The sequence below is a fragment of the Balaenoptera borealis genome (assembly GCF_965194805.1).
Source record: "Balaenoptera borealis genome assembly, chromosome: 1".
Lineage (NCBI taxonomy): Eukaryota > Metazoa > Chordata > Mammalia > Artiodactyla > Balaenopteridae > Balaenoptera > Balaenoptera borealis.
In genome coordinates, this window is record NC_138860.1 from 111,151,831 (window position 1) to 111,171,555 (window position 19,725).

The 19,725-nt window shown below is 45.6% G+C and overlaps 1 long non-coding RNA gene across 2 annotated transcripts; it reads left to right on the forward strand.

The window, feature by feature from the left end:
- The first annotated feature begins 677 nt into the window (after positions 1 to 677).
- LOC309626353 lies at positions 678 to 19,351 on the forward strand. 2 transcript variants are annotated; one of them, XR_014243129.1, is made up of 3 exons: positions 678 to 5,928; positions 6,943 to 7,254; positions 7,472 to 19,351. It is a non-coding gene; the product is annotated as an uncharacterized lncRNA (long non-coding RNA). The 2 variants fall into 2 exon arrangements; XR_014243130.1 differs by lacking the exon at positions 678 to 5,928 and having other exon boundaries at positions 6,292 to 7,254.
- The last annotated feature ends 374 nt before the right edge of the window (positions 19,352 to 19,725 follow it).

A 19,725-nucleotide genomic window follows, 5' to 3' on the forward strand; every position in this document is an offset into this window, starting at 1 on the left:
TGCATTGGCAGGCGGATTCCTAACCACTGCGCCACCAGGGAAGCACCTTTTGGTCTATTTTGTTTATTGTTATATCCTCAGTGCTCAGAAGCATACCTAGCACATCATAAATACACATTACATATTTGTTGAGTGTAGAAACGAAAAAATGAAGCATTAAATGAAAAACTAAACTCTGCCCAGTCTTGAGCTACATGAGCATGGTGTGGAGAACAAGCTGCTTACTCTAAAGAAACGCATGATCCGTTTGGGAAGACAGTGCTGGGAGCACTGGCCATTCAGGTAGTTTTGCCATGAGACACAGAGACTCACTCAAAAATATTCTCAGGGGACTTCCCTGGTGGCGCAGCGGTTAAGAATCTGCCTGCCAATGCAGGGGACACGGGTTCGAGCCCTGGTCCGGGAGGATCCCACATGCTGTGGAGCAACAAAGCCCGTGAGCCACAACTACTGAGCCTGTGCTCTGGAGCCCGCGAGCCACAACTACTGAAGCCCGCGCTCCACAACAAGAGAAGCCACCGCTATGAGAAGCCCGCACACTGCTACTAGGAGTAGCCCCTGCTCGCCGCTACTAGAGAAAGCCTGTGCGCAGCAACGAAGACCCAACGCAGCCAAAAAATAAATAAATAAATAAAATTAATAATTAAAAAAACATACTCTCAGAAATTGGGGTTGATTTTAAGGACACCTGTGGACTAAAATAGGTCCAAGAACCAGTAAGCCATCAGGAGCCAAGGGCAGCACTGGGAACCCCCTCCTTTTCTTTTCTCCCATGGTTTCCCTCTCCTACAGAGCCTCTGGCCCATCTCGGAGGCCCTGGTTTGTTCTCCTCACCTGCCAGGCTGCCCATCCCATTCCCCACTCTCTTGTCCAGATCCCACGAGGGCTGCTCTGCCTGATGTTCACTGTGCCCCTGTTGGGCAGGGCCTCACACCTCGTGGGTCACAGGACCCACCCAAGAGTGAGCTGCCCTTGACCAGGGACCTACTCTTACAGCCTCACTCTACTTTGCTGAGCAGGGACCCGGGTTCAGGTCAGTCAGCCAAGCTCAGGACAGGAATAATACAAGACGGTTTAGAATTCTTTGAAATTTATATGGATTACTTGTAATTATAGAAAAACTGAAAGTGTAGATAAGAAAAAATAGATTAAAATCCTAACTATTAAATCCTACTAAACTACTAAATCTACTATTAACATAACTACTAAATCCTACTATTAACATCTTGGTATACCCTTTTCCTGGCATACATAATATGCTCGTTGTTTTTATAAACACTTTAATACACTGTATCTACTATGTATCTACTATGCATATTATTTTATATTTTTGTTTTTATCACATATTAATCGTATTTCATGAACATCATTCCATGTCATATCCAGAGATACATTGGTATTTAATTATTGAATAATGTTTCATTCTATAGGCATATTATAATTTAGTCAACCAATTCCCTGTCCTTGGATACTTAGGCCATACCTAGATTTTGCTATTATAAGAAAATGCTGAAGGGTAATTTTTTGGTATAAGTCCATGATTTACTTTCTTAGAATGAATTCCTAGAAGCAGAATTTCTGGGTTAAATGGCATAAATATTTTAAAAATAATAATAGCTGACATTTATTGAACACTTGCTATATACCAATTACTTTACATGTCACAGTCACAACATGCATATGAAGTAGACACCCTTATTGTACCATCCTGCAGATGAGGACACGTTCACAGAGACGTGAAATAACTTCCCTAAGATCCCACAGCAGGTAAGTGGCAGAACCAGGATTTGAATGCAGGAACTCTAGCATAGAGCCCTTAACTTCTAAATGGTACTGCCTCCCTGGAAGAATAGGACCTTTCTGTAGAAGGAGACGCCCTATTAGTGCCTTGAAGGAAGGGTAGCCGGCTATAAGCAGAGCTTTAACCCAGCAGGCCACATGCTACCAGTAGACAGACAGGCCACCTGCCACTGGTGGACCCATTCATTTATTTAACAAATGACATCAGGAGGACTCCAATGAACAATAATGTCCCCCTTAGCAACATGCAGCTAAGATGTTTCATTTTTGACCCTTTCAAGGTAGAGTTGGCTTGCTGCCCTCTTAAGCCCAGCCAATAGCCCCTTGGTTGAGAAAATGTTGCCTTTACTCATGAAGGGACTGGCAATTGGGCTGGCGAGATCACTCATCTGTCTTAATAACTTGCGTTTCTGGAAAATTACCTGTACCTAAATATTATAGAAACCCACTCTAAAAATTGTAACATAAAGTCGATAAGTCCAACTTCAGGGTGATAGAAGGGACAAGAACGGGCAAAAGGGGGCTGTAAGTGACTCTCAAAGAGCGGGCTGGAGTGGGAGGCCAAGTGGCTGTCAGGCGGCTCTCTGGTGGTTGAGTCACAGGTGAGCAGGTGTGTGCCTGGGCTGGGATAACAAGTCTAGACTTCATGAAATAACAGTCCTCCAGCCATCGGTGGCAGCAGGACTAGGTGGGACCCAGAAAGGCAAACATATCTTTTCACCTGGAGATAGTTTATGATGATGTGGAAACTTCACCTGAAAACTCTTGGCTTCCTCATAGGTACAGGGACCATATGTTCTCAACTAAGAATTGGTACAGTCATCTGAAACATAGTCATCTAATGAGTCAGAGCTTGTAGAAGGCCATTCCCAGGGAACACAGGAAAGTATACAGCACAGCTAGAGAACACCCGATTGCTTGACTTGAGAATTCTACCCCCTCCATCTTTTTAACTCCATACTTTTAAGATACTTACACAGATAAAATACATACATCTTTTAGGTCCATACTTTAAGATATTTATACAGATAAAAATACAACATTATGTCACATATGCAAGCATGTACTGAAAGGGCATCCACTAGGTTTGCCTTTGTCTGTTTTCCCCCCAGTCTCCTAGAACAGAGCTCCCCATATCTGTGTGGAGAATGAGGACCAGGCGGCAGCATCACTGAAAAAACATCCTGCCCTGAGTTTATTGACTTGCCCATCACCTTCCATCCTACCAGGGTCTTTAAACCTGCTGCACTTTCTCAGGCTAGATGTCTGCAGTGGGCACTGTTAGGTCCCCCCATGGGCATGGTACCCACCCTCCCTCCTAAATGAACCCCAGTTCCATTCGGTGTCCCCTCCTTAGTGAGGCACTTGTGCTTCCAGGGGGGCTGGGACCATCCCCCTCTTCCAGAGGCTGGGTCTTGATGAAGTTAAGCCACTTCGAATGACCCTGTTCCTCTTACTAGGGATAGTTTAAGCCTGAACATGTGATACAATTCCAACCAATAAGAAATGAGAGGAGTCTGCTGAAGGGATTTGAGAAGATTAGCTCCTTAAAAGAGAGACAGGGATATTTCTTTTATGTGACATTTTTGTGTTTCTAAGTGACACTTATAGCAGTGGCTGCCATTTTATAACCACAAGTTGATAACCTAAGGATAAGCCAGTGGATTTGCACTAAGGATGGTAAAGCAGAAACGTGGAGAGAAGCTGGGTTCTTGATGATGTCACTAACTTGGAGGCCATCCTATTGCAGGGCTTTTTGTTATGTAAAATAAGAAATTTTCCTTGTTGTGTAAGAGCCAAAAACATTCCAATACAATCCCCCAATGTTTTCATACCCAAAGAGTTTCTGACCATCATTAGGTGATGTTGGAAGCATCCAGCATCTCCTCTCCACCTCCCTCTCTCCCAGCAAAAATATCCTAAAAGGCATCTTGGCTATGAATACAAATGAAGCAGAATTTCACCACGTCCTGTTGGAGGTAGAAAGAGGTGGAGCCGATTGATACCAAATTTAGTTCTGAGAATTGTTGCCAGAACTCTATAACCGGAATTCTCAAAATCAGGATTCTGAGCCCTAGATTTGAAACATTGGTGGTAAGCCTTCAAGAATTATAATTTTTGGCACACCAAATGTTTCCAGATGTCTATTTATCTTTTATCTTCTTTTTTAAATTAAAATTTTTTTCATTCATTTACTTATTTTGGCAAAATATGAGGTCTCATTTCACGAAGATTTTGGCTACAAACTAGTGTCATTTCTTACTCCCAAATGCCCCACCTGTCCCTAATTCCTTCCAGGAACTTGCTGAGTTCTTACAAATTCATGATTTCCTGACAGCTGGTTGTCTTCTCTTCCCCAGGGTGAAGAGTTAGAAATCTCTGAGTCCTTAATATAGAAGTCTGGCAAAGAAGAAAAATCATTGGCTTAGGTTTCTGGGTATGAAATCATGAAGATAATGAATCACGTAAATGAAATCTGTTTCCTAAGAGGTTATCAACCGTTCAGTTAACTTCCACCATTTATTGAAAGCCTATAATATATAGGCTCTGGGGATTCAAAGACGTTTAAAGCATATCGTCTGACTTTAAAGAGTTGAAGGCCTAGTGGAAGTGTTCTAACCCTTCACAAAGAGGAGGAGAGAAGAGTGAGTTGTTTGTTTGGAAATCATGAATTTGTAGGTACTCAGCAAGTGCTACTTAGGAATTAGGGAATTAGAGATAGTTTAGATTAAGAACACCAGTTTTTAGCCAAAATGTTCATGAAATGGAACCTCGGATTTTTCACACACACACCCCCTCAATTTTAAAGTAGAGTGAGTAGGGTTAGGGTCTGGGAAGGCGTGGACTAATAAACACATCATTTTAGCACATACGCGCTAAATGCTAAAATGGGATCTTGTGCAGCATATAGGAGCACTGGGCCCAACCTGGTATGTGAGAAAACTTCTAGAAGACAGTACCTGGGCTACACTTTGGAGAAAGAGTTATCCAAGTAAAGAAAGGCGGGCATTAAGTAAGAAAGTAGAGGGAACAGTGATGGCAGTCACAGAGAAGTGAAACAATTTAGCATGTGAGACAGCTAAGTGCAACTTTGTGCCCAGGACAGAAAGAGGCTTTGGGGGCTGGGCAGGACCCAGAGGGCCAGGCCAGGCCTTAGACCCACCGCTGTGTACAACACCTTGGATGTGCACCCAGCCCCTTAATTTATTATTCTCCTTAATCCTGCTGCCTCCCTGGGGCTTAAAACAGGTAGAGCCTTCTCACATTGCTTTAGGAGGAAAATAGGGGTGATTCCAGGAAGGATTAGTCCTCAGGCTGCCCTCACCAAAGTAGGGAGTCAGGCCGAAGAGAGGGAGTTCTGTCTAACTGGCAGTGGCTCCCCTTCCCTGGACACATCTAAGTGAATGGGATGACTGCCAAATGGAGCAGCTCCCGCTCCCCCACCCCGGCCCAATCCACAGGCAGGACCCAGAAGAGTCCAGGGAGTGTTTAGGAATGAGGACTGCCAGGTCCCTCTCCAGTCAGAGAATGGGAACTGGCATTTTCAAAGCTCCCCATGTGATGTGGATGTCCAGCCAGGTCTCAAAACCATTCTTGAAGCAACATTTCTTACACTGTGTCCCAGGGACTTCCCTGGTGGTCCAGTGGTTAAGACTTCACCTTCCAATGCAAGGGGTGAGAGTTTGATCCCTGGTCAGGGAGCCAAGATCCCACATGCCTCAGGGCCAAAAAAACAAAACATAAAATAGAAGCAATGTTGTAACAACTCAGTAAAGACTTTAAAAATGGTCCACATCAAAAAATCTTAAAAAACAACAACAACAAAAAACCTGTGTTCCATTGTTCTGGGAGCTACTGGGTCAAACACATTTAAACAGTTGTCTTAATTACAGGACCTCTCAGTTTTCTTTATCTGCTACTACACTGTAAGACTCCCCAAGAGAAAGTGGGGCAAGGGAAGGAAGAAATGTATTGTATTATATTTTCTAAACGTATTTGACCATATGGTGTTTCTCTCTCTCTCTCTCTCCCTCTCCCTCTCTCTCTCTTTTGGCGGAGTATTTCTTAAGACTGGACTCCATGCAGCACTTATTTTGAGGAAAGCTGCTCTAGAAGCTCAGGAAAATGGTGTGTGATGGTTAATTTTATGTGTCACCTTGACTGGGCCACAGGGTACCTAGATACTGGCCAAACATTCTTCTTGGTGTTTCTGTGAAGGCATTTTGGGTGAGCTTAACATTTAAATCAGTAAATGAGTAAAGCAGATTGCCCTCCCTAATGTGGGTGGACCCTATCCAATCAGTTGAAGGCCTGAATAGCTGACCCTCCTCCAGGCAAGAGAAAATTCTTTCCTGTCTGACTGCCTTCAGACTGGGATATTAATTTTTTTTTCCTGCCTTTAGACTTGAACTGAAACATTGGCTCTTCCTGGGTCTTGAGGCTGCCAGTCTTTGGACTGGAATTACACCATCACCGGGATATTAATTTTTTTTTCCTGCCTTTAGACTTGAACTGAAACATTGGCTCTTCCTGGGTCTTGAGGCTGCCAGCCTTTGGACTGGAATTATACCATCACCTCTCCTGAGTCTCCAGACTGCTGATTCATCCTGCAGATCTTGGGACTTGTCAGACAAGCCTCCATAATCTCAGGAGCTAATTCCTTATAAATAAATGTCTTTCTATCTACCTTTTGTAGGAGACCATACTAGGCTACCCCAGAACATGCTCTTGGCATAGAGATTATTTTGAGGAATAGTAAACACAGGAGAAGCTATAAAAAACAGACTAGAATTTACTCTTCGGTAAGGGAAATTTACATTTATTTTGAAAACATCTCAGTTTATGAGGGTGTTTCCTTCTCTGTACCTGAAAGAAAAGGAGGACTGAATTATCAGAGACATCAATGGAGAAGACATCGATTCAAATCTGTATAACAAACTTTGCTTTTTTTTATCACACTTTTCCTGATCTCCCCCATAATTGGCCTCCCCACACCCTTGTTTCTTTGATTTAGCTGAAGATGGTATTTAAGCCTGAATTCTAAGATACTTCTTTGAGAGTTTCTGGGTGTCTCCCATGTATACATGAGATATACATGTTAATAAACTTCTGTCTTTCTCTTGTTCATCTGTTTTGTTACAGGGACCCCAGCTGAGAATTTTGAAGGGTAGAAGGAAAAGAATTCTTTTTCCGCCCCTACTCTATCATCTATCTGTCTCTCTCTCCATCCATCCATCCATCCATCCATCCATCCATCCATCCATCCATCCATCCATCCATCCTATTGGTTCTGGTACTCTGGAGAACCCTGACTGATCCTGGTGACCTCCATCACTCACTGCAGGAGTGGGGCGAAGGCAAGGCACGCTGCCTCCCACCAGCTGGCCAGAGAGTGCCATGTACCAGGAGCCCTCATGGTGACAGGCAGCAGCCTTGATGCATGAAACCTACCTGGTGAGTACTTCCTTCCAGAGCCAAGGCTTTCTCTAGGCACCTGGGAAGGGATGACCACCTTCTCCCCAGGACGCTGCTTCTTACTCAGGAGGTAGTTACAAGGCCTGGCTGGTACACTGTGATGTGTGGGCTCCAAAGGGAGGGATTGGATTCTTTATGGAGTTCTAGAATTGACCAAAGGACCCTCCCTTCCCCCAACCCCTTCCTGCTTACTCAGGTGCTTCACAGGGACAAAAGTGGGTCCATAGAGCAGTCACAGGACACCTCACGGGGGCACAGTGCTGTTGCTCGAATAAGCTGAAGGCCCAAATGTGTCGAAAAGGAAGCAAACTAGAGCTGCTTCCCTCACAGGAACCTGCCTGCTCTGGAAGATGGTGCTCAAGCTCTGGAAAGGCGGCAGCTAAGCGAGACCCTTGTTTCGTTACCTCACACGGTGAGTGTCATCTAATGCAGAAGTTACTGCGGGTCACACTGTGGGGCTGCCAGTGATGACGGGCTAAATCCTGCCAGGACCCCTTTCCTGTGTGGCGGCTGGCCTGAGAGAGCAGTGCAGTGTGCTCCAGAGCTGGGCAGAGCTGGGAACTGAGTGAGGATCAGATCCCTCACTGGGGTTCAGAAGTGTGTCGCACAGCAGCCTGCCAGCCAGCTGGGAATGGGACACACCCAGCTTACCACTGAAGCTGAGATGGAGGTTTGAGCCTGGAAGACTTAACTTCAGGAGAAGGAAGGAAAGATTGTGGAAAGAATGAAAAGAGGGAAGGAGAAGAGAAAAAAGAGAATTAAAAAAAAATCTCCTGCACTTGCTCTGGGCTGGGTGCACACATTTTCTCATCAACGCTCACCGCAGCTGCAGGAGGAGAGTGCTGTTATTACTCCCAGGACATGCAGACATAAATGGGAAGTACACTGGGTCGCCCAGCGAGGGTTCTAACTCCCACCTACCTGGCTGCAGGGTCTGGGTGCTGCGTGGGAAGGAAGAAGGTGAGATGGAGGGGACAGAGGACAGATGTTGGCAGCAAGATGTACAGAGAGACCAGCTCCTGGCTGCTCGGCACGGAGGATGGTTCCTGGGTTCACAGGGCTGGAAACGAGAGCAACGAGGGGATGGAGTGTCAGGTCCCCCAGGGTGAAAGAGGGCACTTCTTTAGCATCTAGGGTGAGGGCTCCAGACAACCATCTAATGTTTTCTCTGGATTCTTCTCCCTGGAAACATGTGCTTTGTAAGTTGCACTCTTTCTTTTGATGTCTGTCTTCTCTCTGTTTATTGACCTGTTTTCTTGGAGCTGCTAAGAAGGGCCGTGGCCTGTGGCCTCTTTTCCTCTGGGTGGAACCAGGAATTGGGAACAATGGGAGCAAGACGGGAGGGGCCTGTAAGGCCTGCGGGTGGCCAGGAGAATGCTCAGGGCCTCGTGGGAATCTGGCCCACCCACGGCGCCCTTCCATCAGTGGAGCTTTCCCTATTAACCGCGGACCCAGAGGCGTGTCAGCAGACCCACGTCCTCTGCAATTTCCGTGGGCCCAAATGTTTCTCCTGAGGCCCGTGTCTTTGCCAGAATGGGCAAAGGATCCTGTGGCCGGAGGGATAATCGGAGATGTGTGGGCAGGGCAGATGTCCACATCTGACAAGAGCAGCAGTTTAAGCAGCCTGGAGAAAATTTCAGTCAGGCAAGGAGACTTCTGTATCAATCTCCCGCTGTTCCTTGGCCATAACTTCATGCTGGATATTGCTCAACAGTCCCACCAGTCACACGGAGCCCCATCCCAAAACCATGTGGAAACGAAATCTTATCTTCACCCTGCTGCCTGGGAAGCCTGCTTTCGGCCTCCGGGCCGGGTTCTTCCCGCTTTCTCGGGGGGTTAAGGAGGCTGCCATGGCCGTCAGGCTGACCTGCAGCCTCTCCCCGCTCTCTCCTCTGCTGAGTGTTTAGCACCTGGACCTGCATCTGGTCTTGCTGTTTTCCAAGGACGTGCACAGGCCTGAGAGGAAACGGTCAGCCTGGAGGGAAATCAGGTGGGCGAAAGTGAAAATGAATCTCCTTTACGTTCCTCTTGGGTTTCCGTTCATGGTATTACTGAAACCAGGGTCAAGAGGTTGCCTAGTTCATAACCCGGGACAGATCCACTCCAGAGGACTGCATGGGCCGGCAGGGCGGCCGCGTGAGCACTGCCCTGATGGCCGCGTGGGCGGAGCCACACTTTCCCGCAGCAGCGAAGCAGGTGGCCGCCTGCCTTCTGTGCAGGGGGGTCCCCCCCAGGCTGGGTCCTTGTACTTGCTCGAAGCCGGCTGATAACCAACCCCTGAACCTTTGTGTGCGTGTTTTAACAGCGTTATTGAGATATAATTCATCTACCATACAATTCACTCTTTAAAGTGTACAATTCAGTGGCTTTTAGTATATTCACTGGGCTGTGCAGCTATCACCACTCTCTAATTCCGAACATTTTCATCATCCCCAAAAGCAATCCCACACGCCTTAGCCATCACCCCCTCTAATCTTCCCCATCCCCCTAGACCTAGGCAACCACTAATCTGCTTCCCATCTCTATAGACTTGTTGATCCTGAACATTTCATGTACATGGAAATCATGCAGTATGTGTTTTTTCAGGCTGGCTTCTTTCACTTAGCATACTAGTTTTCAGGTTCATCCATGTTGTAGCATGTAAAAGTGCTTCACTGGTTTTTATGGTGAAAAACATTCCATCGTGTGGATGTACCACGTTAATTTAGCCATTCATCATGGACATTTGGGTTCTTTCCACCTTTGAGCTATTGTGAATAATCTGCTATGAACATTCATGGACAAGTTTTTGTGTGGACATGTGTTTTCTGTTCTCTTGGGTATATACTTTAGGAGTGGAATTGCTAGGTCACATGGCAAACTCTGTTTAGTCTTTTGAGGAACTGCCAGACTGTTTCCCAAGTCACAATTTCAACGTTACCATTTTGCATTCTTTCCAGCAATTTGTGAGGGTTTTAATTTCTCTACAACCTCAACAGCCATTGTTTATTGTCTTTTTCTGGGTGTGAAGTGCTATTTCATTGTGGCTTTGACTTGCATTTCTTTGATAGCTTGACCTTTTGTTTTTGAGAGATTAAATCTGTTTTAGAACTTTAAACATTTTGTCTTTCAACCCAGTCTCATGCTCTTGGCTCCCAGAGGAGTGGAAACTTTTCTCTGAGCCATGATAGCATCAACTCCTTGACCACCCTGAAAAACTGGGGGTTCTTTCTGTCATTTTTTGAGATTCCTCACCACTAACCCCTTGTCAATTGCTCTTCTTCGAACTTTCCACATCTCTCTTTAAAAAAGCCTGGATTCTTCAACAAGTTAATAGCAGAAAGAAAAAAAAAATGTGAGGGAATATTGTTCTAAATTTAAAAACACATGAGACATAACAACCAAATGTAATGTGGGTGTTGTTTTTGTATCATGATTTAAACAAACTGACAGTAAAAAGACATTTGGGGGGCATTCTGAGAAAACTGGGTATGTACAAAGGATCAGATGACAGCAAAGAATTGTTGCTAATTATGTTAGGCATGATGATTGTGTTGTGGTTAGACAAGAAAATGTTCACATTTTAAAGAGATAACTACTAAAGTAGGGATAAAATGACACAATAGCTAAAATTTTCTTTAAGATATATCAGAAAGGAAAAAAAAGAAATAGATGAAGCATGGATAGCAAAATTTGGATGATGGAATATGGAAATTTACTTTTCTCTCTACTTTTATACATGCTTGAAATTTTTTATGATAATAGTGATAAAAACAATGGAGACACCCTAAGAACTGAATGTTAACTGTAAAATGAAAAACTTGATCAAATATTTGGGTCCCAGACTGAACACTGTTCACCTATGTTTGGTTGAAATCTTATTAGGTCTGATACGTGAAAAGTAACTGATCTTAGTGTATCTTATGTATTGTATTTTAACTTACAACTTACAATATTAGCCAATGTTTTGATATTGGGTAAAGGCTTTTTTTTTCTTTTTGAGTATGGGGTCTGTTGAGTGGCATTTGTGTTGTTTCTCTTACATAGATTCCAGCCATAGTGTCTCATCTACAATTTTTCATTCTGCTTTCTTCAAGGTGGAACAAGAAGATATAGACGCTACAGAGCAATCTGAGTGCTGAATCTTTCTATATATTTATTGTTTTCACCAAACACCAAAACTTTTTCCGCAAGCCAAAACTGACTGCAAATATCTTTAGGAATTTAACTTAGTTTACTCCTTATAAGCTAAACGCTTTGGCTTTTATATAACCAACAGCTGTCTGTTTTGCACTTGTATTTAATTGATGTTTATAGCATCTGAGTAAATCGCCTCACCGCAATTACAAGGACTGCTACCATAAACAGACTGGGAGACAAGCGCAGCTGAGATTCTCGGTGAGCCCAGAGCTCAGCTGGTGGCAGCAAAGGGCATGGTGCAGGCTCTGAGTGTGGGGCGTCCACCAGCACGTTTTGTAGGAAGGTGGAAAGCGTGGTTAATGTAGTGGGCTAGGAGGAGGTCAGTTACAAAAGCTGCTCCTCTATTTGGGAAAATTTGAATTAGCTGACTGAATTTTTCCTCTTACATCAAATTCTTTGAGTGATGGGTACCTGGCCAACAAGCGTGCTGAGTCTGGGGAAGGTCGATGTGGTGCCCGCAGACTGTAGTTCATTCCACACACGGGCACGTGGCTGGGGCCAGAAGCAGCACGCAAGGGAAGGGAGCTGGCACGTGAGGTGAGGAGGGTGAGCTTTTCCATCAAGTAGCGTCGGAGGTTGCCCTTTCCTCTCCCGAGATTAAATTTGTTCACCTGGTTCCCACAACAACTTATGCTAAGAATGGGGGCCAGTGACTAAAATTCAAGCCTCTGGGCTCAGTCGCAGCCTCCTCCTCCTCAAAATTCAGCTCACCCAGGGGTGAGGCTGGGAGTAGCTGAGTATTTGTTTCTCACTGCCAGGTGGCTTGGCGGCCAGATCCCTGCAGAACATGATATGCTCTTTGCGGGAGCAAGAGAGAGAATAATTATGAATCATAGAACATCAGAGTTGGAAGGGGCTCACTCCAACCATCCCATTTTACAGATGAGATTACACTCTAGATAGAGGGTATGGCTCATTATCAACTTGACCGACGTGCTGACCATGTGCAGCTAATAAAAATATGCTAATGACATATTAATTCCAAACTTCTGCCCCCAGTTCTCTGAGCTCAGAGGGACACTATATTGCTGGATGTTAATAAAGGAGCAAAGTGGCCATTGAAGTGCTGACAAGGTGGCTCCAGCATGTAAAAGAGACTCATTGTTGAGTGAGAAAAGATCTTCAGTGACCTTGTAGCCCAAAGCTTTTACTTTGTGGTTGAGGATGTCCAAGCTCTGAGCAGGTAGTGAACGGATTAGCTGAAGAATGAACTAGGAGAAGGCAATAAATTTTAAAATCCTGGAAATTCTTCAGTTGAAATAGGTACTACCTGGGCTGCTAAGAGCCCCATGTTGTCTGAGTTAACTTTATCTCATGCATCTCTATCTCCAGCGTCTGGCACAGCACACAGTACGTTCTTGATAAATGTCTTTTAACTGAATTATGAAGCTTATCATTTAAGGCAACACAGCGTAAGGCACAATGGATATTCCATACAGAGATTAAAATGTAGTCAAGACCACAGTTGGTTGAAGGGGTAGGAAATTCTTCCTGGAGGAGGTAGCATTGAGGTGGACCTTGAAAAATGGGTGGAATTTTGAGGGGTGGGTTATACGGGTAGGAAGTAGGAAGAGAATGTTGTCCGCAGTGGGGACAGCATGTTAAGGATGCAGAGGGCAGGGTGCCTGGGGTTCGGGAAGCGTCTGGACATCCAGTTACACCCAGTTGGCTGCAGTGCAGCGCTGGAACAGGGGAGTAGGGCTGGTGGGCTCGCCACCAAGGGCCCAGAACTTTGTCCTTAACTCATCACGAGGCTCTGGAGAAGCTTACGATTTTGAGGGTTGGGAAGGACATACAAGACCCATCATTAGGAAAGAGACCCTGCAAGAAGCCAACAGGTCACAGACAGGAATTTCCCCACTGCATCCAAATGCTCTGGCTCTACAAAAAGGTCAGAAAAACACTGGTGACTGTCTTCTTTGGGAAATACTTTCAGACCATTTAAGCCATCAGGAAGATAAGCATCCTTATGATGGTTCTGGTGATCCAGGCCCATTCTGGCTCAGGAAGCACAAGGACTCACAAAGATCAGCTACGCCGGAGGAAAATATTTGCTAAACAGTCTCAGTTCTTCATAAAAGTTCAGGATGAGTTCAAATTTGGGGCTGAGGCTGGAGCCAACGCGGATTTTATCAGCACCTGTTTGCTCCGAGACTTTAGAAGAAAGGTTGTTTGTATTAGTACTGTTGATGCCGATGGAGGAACCAGTAATGACCATTTATTGAATGTCTCCTCTTAGGCACTTATGTACATTTTCCCTCATCTTTTTGGCAATTTTGGAAGGTGCATAGCTTTAGGGGTGTGTGGTAGCTATCGATGTTGTCTTTCTAGCAAGCTTTTCTATCACCCTCCTTTTGGTGGCCACGTGACGGAGGACAGGCCAATCTTGAACCAAGGAGTGGGCATAGGACCCAACCTGCACCAATCACAGACCTCTCCTGAGACTGATACCCTGATGTTGGGGAGAGAAGCACTTCCTGCTGGGTTAAGCTGAGGCTGAGGCTGAGGTGACCACTGCGACAACTGCACTGCAGTCTGGCGTCTACCTCTGCCCGGTCCTGTTTCCTTTACTCCCTTACAGGTGTGGGACCTGAGCACTCACCTCAAACACCTTCTTGCTTGTTTATCTATTTCTCAGAGTGGTCTCCTAGGGAACAGACCAAAGAGGAAGAGGAGGCGGATGATAGTGGTGGTGGCGAGGTGCTGATGTCCGTCTTTACAGAGGATTTTTCTTCTATTCCATAGTATAATTAAAAATAAAAATACAAGCATTCAGGAAGACTTCAGAGTCCATCTGAAATCTTTATGCGAGGAAGGCTTAAACCTACAAACTTTCCATCAGCTGCCAAGAGAGCTAGGATAGTTTGGAGGTGGTTTTGCCTAAAGGCTGAGGAATGACCCAGGTGGCCTTTCAAAGATGCTTCTGACTTAGAGTTTCTGTCAATTATGTTTTACATACCTAAGAGCTGCTTCGAATGGATGATTTCAGAAAAGTTTGCAGTTTGCATGGGTTGAGATTCAATGCTCTTTTTGCTGAGTGGGCATGGGTGACGAGTGCCTCAATACACAGCGGGTGATGCAGCCATTGGCCAGCCCGTGAACTCCAGTCACCCTCACCGCTCCATCTCTGACATGATGGCTGTTCTCGGGTCTACAGTGGGCAAATCTGAAGCAAGCATTCCAAGATCTAAGCTACCAGTAACCCTCTCCAGAACAGGGCAGAGACCGTCCCAGCAAAGCTCTGTGGTCAGGGGCTGGGGCTGCCTCACATCCTCCAAGGGGCCGAGTGGGGCCTGAAATCAGCCTGTGCTCTGCTTGCTGAGCTGTGTGCCAGCAGCCGCTGCGCCCACCTGGAGGACAGGCTTCCTTTCTCCAGTCTTCACACGGGCACCACACTGACTAGTTTCTCCTGCCGGGAACACACCTTCCCTCCTTTGTAATCATTTTCCCATGTGAATTTAAAAGGAGCCTAGGGCCCCAGCATGAATGATTGTCAGGACCTGGGACACACCTGTAATGGGTGGGTTTGTTCACAGTTCACGAGGCATAAAGATTTAATTTGTTTTCACATTAAATAGGCTGATTAGATATGACAACTCAATTTCTCATTGTCCTCTCAGTGACGAAAAGGATTTGGAGCACTTTTGATTCATGCAGAAAGTTCATGGAGTTTACCTGTAGACTTAGCTCACAATCAGACAAAGAGATTAGAGCTGGGCATGTAGAGTTTATTGAAAAGTTTAGAGTGAGACCAAAGAAAAGTAAATATAATTTTTCTTTGTTTCTTTTCTTATGCCCATGCCAAAATATACAGAGTAGTCAACATCTTGAGAACTTTGCGTGGAGGTAACTTCCTCCCTGTACTGCAAGTACCTGAAGGTGAAGGTGGGGTTCTGCCAGAGGCACGCTGCAACCCAGGCCTCATGGCTGGGGCCTCTGGGTCACTCAGAAGGGGCACATAGACTCCATGTAAGGGACAGGGCTGGCCACTTCTGGTAAGTTACATCCGCTTCAGTGACACATAGACTGAGGGGCCTGAGGCTGGTGGGAGCATTTAGCACGTTTGTGCCCCAGACCCTCATCCTGAGTAGGACAGGACGAGCCTCTCTGGACATACTAGAGAAATGAGAAAAGAACTTGGCCTTGAGCTGTTCTCCAGATCCATGTGATTGAATAATATTAATAAACAAATACATAAAACTAATATCACAAATGAACAAGCTAGCCTGAATGACAGGCCCGGGGGTATCACTTGCTTGGTGCAATTTGAGCAGCTCCGCCTTTGAGTTTGACATTGCTTTTCTTGAGGAACTTCTTTCTAATGGGAACGGAATGTAGTAGGTCACTATACCTTAGCAAGAGTGAGTTTGTCATCTGGAACCAAGGGAACAAGAAGAGAGGTCTGGAAGTTGTATGAGGGTTGGAATGATTGTTACCAAACGCAAGTTCGTGTACCTGACACACAGTGAGGCCAAACAAACCAAAACGTTGAAGTTCGGAGCAGAGGAAGGTTTATTGCAGGGCCATGCAAGGAGAATGGGTTACTTATGCTTAAAAAACTCCAAACTCCTCAAAGGGTTTTCACAAAGCATTTTTTTTTTCTGTTTTTTGGCCATGCAGCATGCGGGATCTTAGTTCCCCAAGCAGGGATCGAACCCGTGCTCCCTGCAATGGAAGCACGGTGTGTTAACCACTGGACCACCAGGGAAGTACCCCACAAAGCATTTTTAAAGGTCAGGTGATGGAGAGATGTCCCAGGGTATGTGATCAGTTCGAGCACAATTTTCTGATTGGTTGACGGTGATCAATCCTTAGGCGCCAGAAAGTCTGGGGGCTATGTGCTCATGATCATCGAGTAGTTAATTTCTTCCATTTGGTGGTGGTTTCTAGCATCTGAAAAACTCAGGAAATATGCATGAAATTCTATCTGGGTACTTCAGAGAGGAGCTACAGCTGAGGATCTGGGGAGGGGTCTGTCCCGGGAAGGCCTCATATGGTCCTGCTGGGTTACATGATGGTGGGGGAACAGGAAGTGAAGGGGGGGAGAGGGCTTGATGGGTAAGTTTGTCCCCCTCCTGCAAGCTCACCTTTTTCATGAACTTGTTTTGGGTTAAAAGGGCAGGCTATGTTCAGTCTTAGCCTCTGTTTTGCAGCAGTGAGTTGGGAGAGGTGGATTTCCTTGTTTCTGTACAACAGTGCCTCAGACTTCTCAACATAAACAACAAATCCCACAGCCTGAGTCAGGCTTGGGCCGTGGGACCCCACTAGGATCAGGGAACAGCAGACTTACTAGAAACCGAGCCTCCCTGAGCAAATCTATTTTGAATTCCAAAGTTAGCAGGAAGCATCTAAGAAAATAAATGCAGCAGAAATAACTGTTAGCAGAGCACAGCTGCTCTATTTGTTCTGTGGGATTAGATACCTACAGAAAGCCCTCCTCTTGCAAACAGTAGGATTTGGAGAAAAGAAGCAACAAGACATCCAGAGAGTGTATAGCTCCGGATTATCTGAGTTCCTTGTGTTCCAAAATGTTTTTCTGCACAAAAGATCCTAAATCACATGGCAGTCCACCCATGATGCACTTACCCACCCATCTCTCTACCCATCCATTCACCTGCCCCCCCATCCAGTCATCCATCCATCCATCCACCAAATGCTTCTTGATACCCATTACATGTGTCAGGCCAAGGACAGTCAGCCACATATACCCATCTACTCACTTGGTGGGCAGGAAGTAGGTCGTTCTTTTCTTTGGTAAAGGAAATAGCTGGCAGACATACTAAGGCCCAGTAAGATGCAGTATAGCATAGACATAAAGAGCATAGGCTCTGGAGTTAGCTGTGTTTTAGTCATGATTCTGTCACTTTCTAGCCACGTAGGAAAGTTACCTAACCTCTCCTCAAGTGCCTCAGTTTCCACTTCTGTCAAGCGAGAGGATAATAATAGTTCCTACCCTATAGGTGAGACAATGAACGAAACGTGCTTAGCATGGTGCCTGGCACGTACAATGTGCCCAGTGCAACTTAGCTAGTGATACGCAAAGTAGGAACCTGAATAGAACCACAGTGAAATCTGCAGAGTCTAAAGAGGTAGTGAGAAAGGGGAGTTTCCCAAAAGGCAGAAAAATGTGTCAGAGGCCAAAACCAGGCTCTGCAGACACTTTACAAACACCCCAGCCACTGGGCATGTAGAGATGAAGTTGATGGTGGAGGAGGTGGGGGCAGGGGGGAGTTAAAACCTAGGGTTTTTTCACTATGTTTGTCTTCATGTTCCCAGAGGCTTAGCAACAATTCAAGCCAACAGTTCTGTCAAAAAGGGTTCCAGTGGGAAAAGCCAGGGAATGGGGAATGTGCCCAGAAGAGTAGAGGGGGCAGATCAGAAGACCTAGGAGGCAGAAATCTTGTAGGATCCTAAAAAGGGCAAATTGACAGCTAGGGGAGCCTGCAAAGGCTTCGAGAGTCAAGGCACATCAGAGCCGTTGAGCGTGCGGGGTCCTGGCTCTTTTCTATTAAACATTCCCCAGGGAAGCCGTGCTAAAGAGGAGAAATTGGAGGAGAGACAAAGCCCAGGTCTAAGGCCGAGGGTTCTATGGCCGTGACCACAGCAACTTCTATTTTATAATCCCACCTGAATGTCTGGAGAAAGAAGAGACCCTGTTTAAGAATCACACTTCGGGGTGATACAGAGAAGCCAGATACTGTCTCTGGCGGAGGAGAGAGGTAAACACCCTAAAGAAGTCCCACGGTCTTCTTTTGACCAGCTGGTCTCTGGAAAACGGGAGTTAGGATTGGAACGGGGGAGGATGCCGTGATTAGTAGGAAAAGCCTCCCTCTGATTCTGGGACCTGCAATTAAACTTCTCTGGGACTCTTTCTGTGTGTCTTGAAGGTAGAGGGTAGGTGTCTGGACACCCCTGCAGATGGCAGGGAGGCCCACCATCTGACTGCCTCCATCTCAGGGGGACAAGATTGATGCAAAAGCCTGAGGAAGACTGGAGACCCAGGGCAAAGGAAAAAGGATTACTGTACTGAAGAATTCTGCCTGCTGGTGGTGGAACTGCTCTGGGAGAGAGCCAGGCTGCAGGGGGAGGTGCTAGTTATCTGCAGGCTTACACAGTACAGAGTGTACTGCTTGAGGGGCAGACACTCCTCAGATTCCAGCAGGGCTGCCCTGAAGATGCTGGGACAAACTGGTTGAGTTTGTCCAGTATGTGCCACGTGCACAACACCCAAAGAATCCCACCTTATCCTTTAAGATCATCAAGGTTGGCTCAAATACCCATTCCAAGACCGGTGGAAAGTACAAGTCACCCCCAAAGATATCTGCAAATTCTAAGGAGGCTTGTTCATGGGCAGCCTTGGCTCTGAGTTCCTGCTTCCCCTGAATTAGTTCCATGTCTGACTCTGCTCCCTGTTCTGTAGCTGCTGTCCTGGTTTTACATCACAGTGACCCTGTGGAACGCAGCCCTTTCCCTTGGTTTCCCCTAAGAAAGCTGCTCCTACCAACCTGTGTGAAAGCTTGTGAAACAGACTCTCCTGAAGGCACAAGGAAGCTACGGAGGGGATTACATCCGAGCAGAACAACCGACTTCAGATCCTGAAGCAGACTTCCTTGTTTGTAAGGGTTTGTTGGCCTCTCGATAATGTGGCTTGTCATCTTCCTTCTCCCTCCACAACTAGTGGAGACCAAGATGCTGATGTCAAAGGTGTGTTGGAAGAGTTTGATCAAAAGTACTGCATTGTGAGTCGGTCAAAGCAATATTTCTACATTATAACCCTGTTGTGATTTTTTAATATATGATTTAAACTATTAGCCTCTTAATTGCTCTTTATAAATTAATACATATCATGTGATTTTAAGTATGTATATGTAATTAAAACAACGCATGAACTGTTATACACAGACGTGTCTATTTCATTTATATCCTGACACATTTTTGTATTCTCATCAACCAAATCTTATCTTAAATGCTCACTGGGTAAATAAGGATGCTCTAATATTCAGAGTTACCTCACCCTCAGCACTCACCCAGTGTTTTGTGTCCACTACTTCACTCTCCTTGAAGTGATAGCTATATCTTCTTTTTTTTTTAACATCTCTATTGGAGTATAACTGCTTTACTATGGTGTATTAGTTTCTGCTTTCTAACAAAGTGAATCAGCTATATATATACATATAACCCCATATCTCAGCCCTCTTGCTTCTCCCTCCCACCCTCCCTATCCCACCCCTCTAGATGGACACAAAGCACCGAGCTGATCTCCCTGTGCTA